Raw genomic sequence first — 12,176 nt, forward strand, 5'->3', positions numbered from 1 at the left:
ACACAAATAAATAAATCTTATTACACTTCATTCTTAAAAACACCCCAAGCTACAACAATATGGGAATATGGATCCGCCTAGATATAAAACACTTCTGTTTTTATTTATTTTATTTTATTTCTCAAAGTAGTTTGAGCACAATATCGCCATCATCACTGGGTTTTTATTTGCTCTAAAACATGAAAAAATATCATCATTATAAACATTAAAAAACGTATTACATATGTACTGACGGCCGTAATGACCGAGCGGTTCTAGGCGCTTCAGTCCGGAACCGCGCTGCTGCTCCAGTCGCAGGTTCGAATCCTGCCTCGGGCATGGATGTGTGTGATGTCCTTAGGTTAGTTAGGTTTAAGTAGTTGTAAGTCTAGGGGACTTATGACCTCAGATGTTAAGTCCCATAGTGCTTAGAGCCATTTGAACCACTTGTGTACTGTTTGGTTCCATTTATTTATTCTACGAATAGTTTCACAATAGGAGGGTGGTTTGGAAATTTCTCGCAACGGAATAGACAAAGAGTACTTACATCACTGAAACGTTTTTTTATTTTTCACTGTAATGTCCTTTTAGATTAATGCACTTGGTCCAACGGTGTTCCTGTGCCTTGATCCCATCTCGAAAAGGAGTTTCCTCCAGCCAGCAAAATAGTTGCAAACTCCGGCTATCGATTCATCGTTTGAAGTGAATCTTCGTCCACCAAGAAACACTTTCCGTTTTGGTAAGAGAGGGAAGTCTGACGGAGCCATCATATCAGGTGGATAAGGCGGTTGTGGCAACAATTCATACCTTAGTTCGTGTAATTTCGCCACGGCGACGGAACATGTTTTTGGTCCAGCATCAAGAGCCGTGTCACCCATTTGGTAGATAAAATTTTCGTTTCTAGTTTTTCAGTTAAAATGTGACATACCCTTTCAGATGACATCTGGCAAGGAGAGCAATTTCACGCAGTTTCAATCGGTGATGCCCCGTGACCATTTTGTGCACTGTAGCAATGTTTTTCGGAGTAATGACACATCTCGGCCGACCACTGCGCGGATCATCTTCTAAGCTCTTCCGAACAAATTTAAATTCATTTCTCCACTTGGCAACTGTTGAATATGAAGGAGCAGAGTCCCCCAGTGTATTCTGGAAATCGGCATGAATGTCCTTTCTTTACGAAGTACTTAATCACTGCTCGAATCTCGTTTTTCTCCATCTTCGTAATCACTACACGGGAACAAAAACTGAGCCACGTCATCGCCACAGCTCTCTTCCAAGAGCGCTGACGAGGCACGTTTACAGGCAACAGTCCAGTGAATAACATGTGGACAACCCGTTGCGCTAGCGCTGATCTCTCGTGGTGATTCCGAGAACTTTTCAAACCACCCTCGCACCATATTTACTTTAAGCCACAGGATGGTTTTTGCTTTTGTTGCAATATGCGAAATATTTTCGTGACACAAGCGCACAGTAAAATGGCGTAATGTTTTGAATTACGACCAAGGTGCAAAAGTTTTTTCCTGTGTTCAAAAGCAACTGCAAGCCGAACAGCGAACGTGAGTACAAGACCAATTACGTAACACCCTATTGAACACCAAGACTGTATTCAGCACACTACCGCAGTTCCCAACAGCCTAGCGTTGACTTATATGTGATGACTTTCTCATATTTGTTAACAACAGGTACTCACACAGTTACAGATGACATGCTGTATTCCGAAGAAAAGGCAACAAAACACAGAGGATATGCCGGAAATAACGGCAAAAAAAGGAATCAAGCAGCACACATGTAATAATGTTTTGTAATGCTTATAGCGATGCTATTTTTGGATGTTTTAGAATAAAGAAAAAAATCCACTGATGATGGCGATATTTTCTCTGAAACCAGGTTCCAAAAAAAATATCAAAATAAAAACAAAAGTGCTTTGCATTGGGGCAGACCGCACAATCCTATGTTGTTGTTTTTATGCAAACAAGGGCCTATGAAAGAGTTTCAGGATAAAACGATTGTGGGCACAAGATGTAAAATGTGACGTACACCTAAAAACATGAATCCTTTTTCAGGAACGACGGTATAAATCAGTACCCGAAGAAAGCAGTGTCACCGTATTGTCTGAAAAAACGTACCTTTTGATATTCATTACCACTTCTCTTCTCCTACACTCATGTAAATTTTTTTTATTAATTTGCATAAAATAAAAACTTATTTTCCTCAAGCTCTAACACATTTAAATAACTTCCTTATTGGGCACGCTTGATAAGCAACAGCACCACGACAAAGCGTACTGGGAAATGCAGACGGAAAATTCTATAGACGATATTACATTTCGTAGCGCATAACAGACACAGCATTTGCGCAGTTTCTGCACGTAAGTATTTTGCAGCTGTAACATCGGGCTCTTGAAACTGTGGGTCAGTAGACAGCTAACAGCTGATGTATTTACAGCACTGTTTTTTTTTTTTTTTTTTTTTTTTTAAAAAGCCAACAAATATTTTGTGAAATGACTGGCCTAAAAGTAAGAAACAAAATACATTAGTGCAACATTTGACGCACCTTTGAAAGACGCTCCAAATTGTTTAGAGCAAAAGAGATGCAGATTGAGAATTTGAAGTTCAGTGTTTAAGTTAGAATATTGAATTTTAAAGAGTGGTAGAAGACATCTGTTAGATGTATTACGTAGATTGTGCGGTCTCCAGCTCTTGTATGGCCTGAAGATCATTCAAATGCCGTCAAATCTTTCTCTAATCTATTTTACTTCCTACTTTTAGATGAATTATTCAAAGAAATACTTTTTGTTAAATATGTAGACGACGCCACACTGCTGCTGGATAATGAAGGTGACCTACAAAGAGAAAAAGAGTTATTTGGTAAGGTTCATGAAGAATGCCGTTTGACTATTTCAGAAAAGAAGACCAAATCAATGGCTTTCGAAGAGAAATATCATGTACGGACTATAATTGTGATGTAGAATAGAACAGATTCGATCTGTATTTAGATTGTGACGCTACATATGAGTATGACGAAGACGTAGAGCAGAATTAGAGAAGTCTGTGTATATATGTAGAAGAATAACCGAGATTTTATAAGACAATGGCAGCTCTAGTGTTCTTGTCTACGAAACTGATTTGTGGGGTACAAGTAAACTTCAAGGAAGTCGCATACAAAGGTTTCTAAGAGCAGCGAAGTAGTGCACAAGAGGCGACAGATTTCGAAGTTCGGAAACTGAAGAAGAACTGAATGTATTTAACACCATCAATAAAATACAAGAAAATAAGATAAACTGGAGTGAACATTACAAAAGAATGAGTGAAGAGTAGAAGATTTAAGCCAGAGAAGAAGACAAGTAAGACGGAGGGAGGGATGGTACCTTAGCAGGCAAAACAAAATAAGGCCTAATGCCTTTTTTTTTTTTTTAACTGAAATTTGAAACTCTTAGTTGACTTACCATATACGGAGTCCTCCAATGCGTGGTAATGAAATGTCTACGATAAGAGAGTGGCAACAACTATGCAACACAATGGAAACATTTATGCGGATTGGAGAAGACATGATGTGACAACATAAAGAAGAAGATTCTGGAAATTCAAGTGCGCATGTTATGGTTGGTTGGATGGTTCGTTGGTTTTGGTGAAGGGGACCAAACAGCGAGGTCATCGGTCCCATCGGGTTAGGGAAGGATAGAGAAGAAAGTCGACCGTGTCCTTTCAAAGGAACCATCCCAGCATTTGCCCGAAGTGATGTAGGGAAATTACGGAAAACCTAATCCAGGATTGCCGGACCCCGGATTGAACCGTAGTCCTCCCGAATGCGAGTCCAGTGTACCAGCCGCTGCGCCAGTTCGCTCGGTCCGCGCAAGTTATCCAAACAACTGTTGTTTATAAGTGAGCATGCATATTTCAGCACATTTCTACCATCTTCAATGAATACATTTACTCAGTTGTGTAAAATGTGAATATGTTTTAAGTAGTAATAATTATAATGAGATTAGGCCTAAGACAATTCATATGTGTTGTTGTTATTACCTAAGTTTTCTACATTGTTAAGTTTTGTAGGAACTTCTTTACATTATTGTATATTGGTAGCTTATCATCAGCAACTAAATAATGTCATTATGGCTCTGGTTGGCGAGTAAATAGGTCACTTAACGTATAAACCTAATTACGTTGGGCGAAAAGTTTAGCATCTTTATTTTGCGATTACTTATAGTTAGTTTCGAAATATCTGTTGTGATCTGTATGCTCATCTTCCATGAAAAATCACACACAAATAACTACAACAGACAAAGTGTTTTAGGCCCAAGTTACTTAGGGTAATTACACTACTGGCCATTAAAATTGCTACACCATGAAGATGACGTGCTACAGACGCGAAATTTAACCGGCAGGAACAAGATGCTGCGTTATGCAAATGATTAGCTTTTCAGAGCATTCACACAACGTTGGCGCCGGTGGCGACACCTACAACGTGCTGACATGAGGAAAGTTTCCAACCGATTTCTCATACACAAACAGCAGTTGACCGGCGTTGCCTGGTGAAACGTTGTTGTGATGCCTCGTGTAAGGAGGAGAAATGCGTACCATCGCGTTTCCGACTTTGATAAAGGTCGGATTGTAGCCTATCGCGATTGCGGATTATCGTATCGTGACGTTGCTGTCCGCGTTGGTCGAGATCCGATGACTGTTAGCAGAATATGGAATCGGTGGGTTCATGAGGGTAATACGGAACGCCGTGCTGTATCCCAACGGCCTCGTATCACTAGCAGTCGAGATGTCAGGCATCTTATCCGCATGGCTGTAACGGATTGTGCAGCCACGTCTCGATCCCTGAGTCAACAAATGGGGACGTTTGCAAGACATCAACCATCTGCACGAACTGTTCGACGACGTTAGCAGCAGCATGGACTATCAGCTCGGAGACCATGGCTACGGTTACCCTTGACGCTGCATCACAGACAGGAGCACCTGCGATGGTGTACTCAACGATGAAACTCGGTGCACGAATGGCAAAACGTCATTTTTTCGGATGAATCCAGGTTCTGCTTACAGCATCATCATGGTCCCATCCGTGTTTGGCGACATCACGGTGAACGCACATTGGAAGCGAATTCCAATCCCAAAGAAAGCAGGTGTTGACAGATGTGAAAATTACCGAGCTATCAGTTTAACAAGTCACAACTGCAAAATACTAACGCGAAATATTTACAGACGAATGGAAAAACTGGTAGAAGCCGACCTCGGCGAAGATCAGTTTGGATTCCGTAGAAATGTTGGAACACGTGAGGCAATACTGACCCTACGACTTATCTTAGAAGCTAGATTAAGGGAAGGGAAACCTACATTTCTGGTATTTGTAGACTTACAGAAAGCTTTTGACAATGTTGAATGGAATACTCTCTTTCAAATTCTAAAGATGGCAGGGGTAAAATACAGGGAGCGAAAAGCTATTTACAATTTGCACAGAAACCAGATGGCAGTTATAAGAGACGAGGGGCATGAAAGGGAAGCAGCTGTTGGGAAGGGAGTGAGACAGGGTTGTAGCCTATCCCCGATGTTATTCAATCTGTATATTGAGCAGAGTAGGTATTACAGTCCATGGAGAAGAAATAAAAACTTTGAGTTTCGCCGATGACATTGTAATTCTGTCAGAGACAGCAAAGGACTTGGAAGAGCAGTTGAACGGAATGGACAGTGTCTTGAAAGGAGGATATAAGACGAACATCAACAAAAGCAAAACGAGGATAATGGAATGTAGTCGAATTAAGTCGGGTGATGCTGAGGGAATTAGATTAGGAAATGAGACACTTAAAGTAGTAAAGGAGTTTTGCTATTTGGGGAGAAAAATAACTGATGATGGTCGAAGTAGAGAGGATATAAAATGTAGACTGGCAATGGCAAGGAAAGCGTTTCTGAAGAAGAGAAATTTGTTAAATCGAGTATAGATTTAAGTGTCAGGAAGTCGTTTCTGAAAGTATTTGTATGGAGTGTAGCCATGTATAGAAGTGAAACATGGACGATAAATAGTTTGGACAAGAAGAGAATAGAAGCTTTCGAAATGTGGAGCTACAGAATAATGCTGAAGATTAGATGGGTAGACCACATAACTAATGAGGAGGTATTGAATAGAATTGGGGAGAAGAGGAGTTTGTGGCACAACTTGACAAGAAGAAGGGACCGGTTGGTAGGACATGTTCTGAGGCGTCAAGGGATCACAAATTTAGCATTGGAGGGCAGCGTGGAGGGTAAAAATTGTAGAGGGAGACCAAGAGATGAATACACTAAGCAGATTCAGAAGGATGTAGGTTGCAGTAAGTACTGGGAGATCAAGAAGCTTGCACAGGATAGAGTAGCATGGAGAGCTGCATCAAACCAGTCTCAGGACTGAAGACAACAACAACAACATTCGTCATCGCCTTACTGGCGTATCACCCGGCGTGATGGTATGGGGTGTCATTGGTTACACCTCTCGGCCACCTCTTGTTCGCATTGATGGCACTTTGAACAGCGGACGTTACATTTCAGTTGTGTTACGACCCGTGCCTCTACCCTTCGTTCGATCCCAGCGAAACCCTACATTTCAGTAGGATAACGCACGACCGCATGTTGCAGGTCCTATACGGGCCTTTCTGGATACAGAAAATGTTCGACTGCTACCCTGGCCAGCACATTCTCCACATCTCTCACCAATTGAAAACGTCTGGTCAATGGTGGCCGAGCAACTGGCTCGTCACAATACGCCAGTCACTACTCTTGGTGAACTGTGATATCGTGTTTAAGCTGCATGGACAGCTGTACCTGTACACGCCATCCAAGCTATGTTCGACTCAATGCCCAGGCGTATCAAGGCCGTTATTACGGCCAGAGGTGGTTGTTCTGGGTACTGATTTCTCAGGATCTATGCACCCAAACTGCGTGAAAATGTAATCACATGTCAGTTCTAGTATAATTTATTTGTCCAATGAATACCCGTTTATCATCTGCATTTCTTCTTGGTGTATTAATGTCAATGGCCACTTGTGTATTATTTGCAACATATTTACATTTTGCAGAAGTGATTGAAAGTATTCACTCATGATGGGACAAAGGTGGAAAAACAAATGCGGTCACTTATAAACGACAGTCATTTGCATAATAGACCTATCTGCATCCCCATAATTTTGTCTCCAAACGGGTCTACTTCTAGAGCTTCAAAAACCAGTTACGAATAACGAAGATGAAGATTTCCTTTTTAATAATTGAGGTCTTTGATGAAATACTGAACGAAGAACGTAGTGGCTCAGGGTGAAACATAGAAGAATCGGTATTTTTCGTCGGAGAGTGCAGGACAAAGTTTAGAGAAAGGCAACGGTTACAAAGTAATCGCCGTTTTGCTTAGTGGTTGAGACACTGGTTACATTGAGTACAAAATCACACCGAAGATAATAACGACGCAGACCAATAATAAACATGATATTCGGGGGTTGACTGAAAAGTAATGCCTCCACCTTCGTAACTCTTCAACAGTTGGCAGCATTGGTATTCGGCAGGTATTGGCATGTTCCGTAGCCTCTTCTCTACAGCTACAGTTGGCGGGAAGCCTTAGCATTGAACGGTTGTGCTGTTACAGTGTAATGTATGGAACTCTGCTATGACGGTCGGTCAATGCGATTTAAGGAAGTTGCATTCAGTGAATTCTTGACAGCAAAAGGTGTCATCCCAAAGGAGATTCATCAGAGAATGAAAGCATTTTTGGTGATTGTGTTGATGTGGGTACTGTGCGTCATTGGGAGAGTGAGTTTAAAGACGTTGACGCGGGAACGTCTCACCCGCGTGGCAAACAAAGAGTTGGACGTCCTGTGACAGCAACCACCGAGTTTCACAAGCAAAATGTTGACGGGTAGATTCAGGACGATCGTCGTATCACTCAGGGAGAAACTGCAAGCACAATCGGCATTTCACAAGAACGTGTGGGACACATTATTGCTTTGCTTGGCTATCAGAAGATCTGTGCACGATGGGTACTCCGTATGCTGACTCCTGAAACGAAAGCGCACAGACTTGAAATTTGCCCGGAACTTCTCTCGCGTTACGAGAATGACGACGCACAGTGCTGACATCAACACAATCGCCATAAACTGCTTTCATTCTCTGATGAATCTCCTTTGGGGTGACACCTTCTGCTGTCAAGAATTCAATGACTGCAAGTTGTTTAAATCGCATAGACTCACCGTCTGCACAGGTTTCCGTACTTTACACTGTAGCAACACTACCGTTCAATGCTAAGCTTCCCGCCAACTGGAGCTGTAGAGAAGAAGGTATAGAACAAGCCAGTACCCGCCACATCCAATGCTGTCAACTGTTGAAGGATTACCACAGTGGAGGCATTACGATTCAGTCAGCCCCCTATAGGATTCGGGTAAGGACTCTGTGATGTTATTGTCGTGTAACCATTCCGCCATAGGCCATGGATTTTGAATAGCTACTCAATCGTGTCTAAAGATGTAATCGCCATCCCCGAATTGCTCTTCAACAGTGGAAAGCAAGAAGGTGCTTAAAACATCAATGTAGGCATGAGCTGTGACAGTGCCTTGCAAAACAACAAGTGGTGTTAGCTCCCTCCATGAAAAACACGAACAAACCATAACACCATCGCTCCGAATTTTACTGTTGGCGCTACTCACGCTGGCAGAGGATGATCACCGGGAATTCGCCATACCCACACCCTGCCATCGGATGGGCACATTGTGTACCATGTTTCGTCATTCCACACGACGTTTTTCCACTGTTCAATCTTCCAATGTTTACGCTCCTTACACCAAGCGAGGCGTCGTTTGGCATTCACCGGCGTGATGTGTGGCTTATGAGCAACCGCTCGACCATGAAATCAAAGTTTTCTCTCCTCCCGCCTAACTGCCATAGTACTTGCAGTGGATCCTGATGCAGTTTGGAATTCCTGTGTGATGGTCTGAATAGATGTCTGCCTATTACACATTACGACCCTCTTCAACTGTCGGCGGTCTGGGTCGGCCTGAACGCTTTGGTGTTGTACGTGTACCTTCACGTTTCCACTTTACTATCACATGGGAAACAGTGGACCTAAGAATGTTTAGGAGTGTGGAAATCTCGCGTACAGATATATGACACAAGTGACACCCAATCACCCGACCACGTTCCAAGTCCTTGAGTTTCGCGGAGCGCCTTATTCTGCTCTCCCACGATGTCTAATGAGTATTGAGGTCACTGATATGGAGTACCTGGTAGTAGGTGGCAGCCCAATGCACCTAATATGAAAAACGTATGTTTTTAGGGTGTGCGGATACTTTTGTCCACATAGTGTATATTCTACAGCAGGAATGAATTACAAAGACACCAAGGTTTAGAATAGGTCCACAAGGCGACCTCGATCGCATACAAAAAAAGCATACAAGCTAAACCTGCGTTGATGAGTATTATGAATCCAACATCACATGTGGAGACAATCCTCAATGTTTTGATAAGCGATTTTCTTCATTTTATTCCTTCGATCTACATTTCCATATACATCCATGTTCTGCAAACCGCTGTGTAATGCATTGCTGAGGATACTTCACAATCTACCAGTTATTAGGACTTGGTCCCGTCCCAGTCATATGTGGAACGTGCAAAGAATGATTTCTTAATCTCCTCTGTGCGCTCTAATCATTCTTATCTTGTCTTCGCGAGCCCTACGGGAGCGATGTGTTTTACAATATCTCAATATTCATCACTTACAGTTGATTGTAGAAACTCTGAAAGGAGGCTAGAACCGTCTCACAGAGCGGTTTTTTCAGCCTCTCCGTGGTGATGACACATTGGTCAAACATATCTGTGACCGTTTGCGCTGCCCTTCTTTGTATGCAATCATTTTACATCGACGTAAATACTCCGCAAGGCACCGTACAGCGCATGGCGGAAGGCAACACGAAGCACTACTACTCATTTCCTTTCCTTATTCCACTCGCAAATAGCGCAAAGAAAAATCGACTGCGTGTAAGCCTACGAGCGAGCCCTTATTTCTTCGTGGTCCTGGCGAGAAATTTATGTTGGCGGTGGTAGAATCTTTCTGCAGTCACCTTTAAATGTCATGTCTCTAAATTTTCTCAATAGCGTTCTTCGAAAAGAGAGTCGTCTTCCCCCCAGATATTCCCATTTGAGTTCAGGACTTACGAGCGGATGTGGTGGGCAAGACGTGGGCGTCCCGGTGTGGGCGATGGTGAGGCGAATAAGAAGACGATACACCTAAGTTCAGACAGAATAACGTGGCTTTTTTTCCCCATAATTCTACCACTAATGGCACACAAGCCTGAATTTACGGCACCTGGAGGCTACCGACAGATAAGCAGAGGGCGTGCTGCCCTGAAGAGGAGCAGAGCGCTGTGACTAGGTCGGACGACGAATGGCTGAGAAGAGAGCGAGCGGTCGGAGCTGCAGCCCGCTCACCAGTGTCCCCAGTGTACTCCAACGTGACCAGTTTTGTCAATCTGATAGATTACCATACGTGCTTTAGACGAGCGCGCCTGCCTAGGCGACCATCTCTGAAGGTGGTATCCCACCAGCAGTACTAATCTGAGAACCTGTTCACGTGAACTGAGCATAGGTATGTGGCGATATCCAGTCATACCCGATGCTACGCCGGTCCACACCGAGGCAAAATTCTGTAGAGAAGCCTTTCTACGTCGCACAATAATCAAGAGTTGAAAAAATTAAACATTTTAAACCAGGAAAAAAACTCACTATCCACTATCTCTTTCTATTCCACATGCGCAGCATTTTGATAATTCTTGCGTGCTGGTCGAACCTATAAGTAACAATAGAAACATGCCTCCGAATTTCTCCGATGTATTGCTTGAATCTGACCTGCTGGGGATTCCAAACAATCGAGCAGTACTCAAGAATTGTTCGCACTAGAGTTCTATACGCCATCTCCTTTATAGAGGAGCTACATTTTCCCAAAATTCTCCAAATGAAACGAAATTGACTATTCACCTTGAAAAAAAAAAGTTCAAATGTGTATTAAATCTTATGGGACTTAACTGCTAAGGTCATCAGTCCCTAAGCTTACACATTACTTAACCTAAAAGATCATAAGGACAAACACACACACCCATGCCCGAAGGAGGACTCGAACCTCCGCCGTGACCAGCCGCACAGTCCATGACTGCAGCGCCATAGACCGCTCGGCTAATTATTCACCTTCCCTAGTACCAACGTGACGTGTTCGTTCCATTTCATATTGCCTTGCAACTTTGGGCCTAGATATTTAATCGACGTGACTGTATGAAACTAAAGCAGTACTCTAACATTCAGGGTTTGTTTTTCCTACTCATTCGCTTTAACTTATATTTTTCTACGTTTAGAGCAAGCTGCCATGCGTCATACAAACTACAAATTCTGTGTAAACCAGTTTAATCCTCCTACAGTCAATCAACGACGACACATCCCCGTACACCACAGCTTCATAAGCAAACAGACGCAGATTGCTGCACTCCCTGTCTGTTCAAATGGCTCTAAGCACGATGGGACTTAACATCTGAGGTCATCAGTCTCCTAGAACTTAGAACTACTTAAACCTAACTAACCTAAGGACACTGCACACATCCATGCCCGAGGCAGGATTCGAACCCGTGACCGTATCGGTTGCGCGGTTCAGACTGATGCGCCTAGAAAGCTGTCAAACGCGCCCAGGTGTCAGAGATTTCTTTAAGTTAACTGGCTTGTAGGAGTTTAACAATTTAAGAATAAATGTATTAAACCTTCATGCATGATGTGGGTTTTTTTCCATCCATCTCAGTATTTATGACGTCATATCTATTGAACTACGTGTCGTACAATGATATATTTATGTAGGTACATTTAGTGGCATACCAGGTATAGAAGTATGAAACCGGGATTTGCCTGTAGATGGTGCGCTTTCAGCGCCATCTGCTTCCTGTAAAGGCTGACGACGAATGTCAACAAACAGTAACCTAAGTTGAATGGATCGGTATCTGTTTCGAACCTGTAAGTATGTCGAGTTTTGTGCCTACGAACTACGATTTGCGGTCAGCATTGGTTTTCTGGTATCATTCGAAAACAGCTGCAGAATCGCATCTAATGCTTGTTGAAGCTTTCGCCGAACATTCTCTTGAGAAAACACAGTGTTTCGAGTAGCTCAAAAAATTCTAAAGTGATGATTTTGAAGTGAGAAACGACGAGCACGGGAAA

The 12,176-nt window shown here is 42.8% G+C and overlaps 1 protein-coding gene across 1 annotated transcript in view; it reads left to right on the forward strand.

Moving 5' to 3' along the window:
- LOC124545780 (cyclic nucleotide-gated cation channel alpha-3-like) overlaps window positions 1-12,176 on the forward strand; it is a gene marked incomplete at its 3' end in the record, with an annotated part of 672,390 nt that overhangs the window by 349,690 nt on the left and 310,524 nt on the right. The window lies entirely within an intron of this gene.

The sequence above is a fragment of the Schistocerca americana genome, chromosome 8, assembly GCF_021461395.2.
Source record: "Schistocerca americana isolate TAMUIC-IGC-003095 chromosome 8, iqSchAmer2.1, whole genome shotgun sequence".
Taxonomy (NCBI): Eukaryota; Metazoa; Arthropoda; class Insecta; order Orthoptera; family Acrididae; genus Schistocerca; species Schistocerca americana.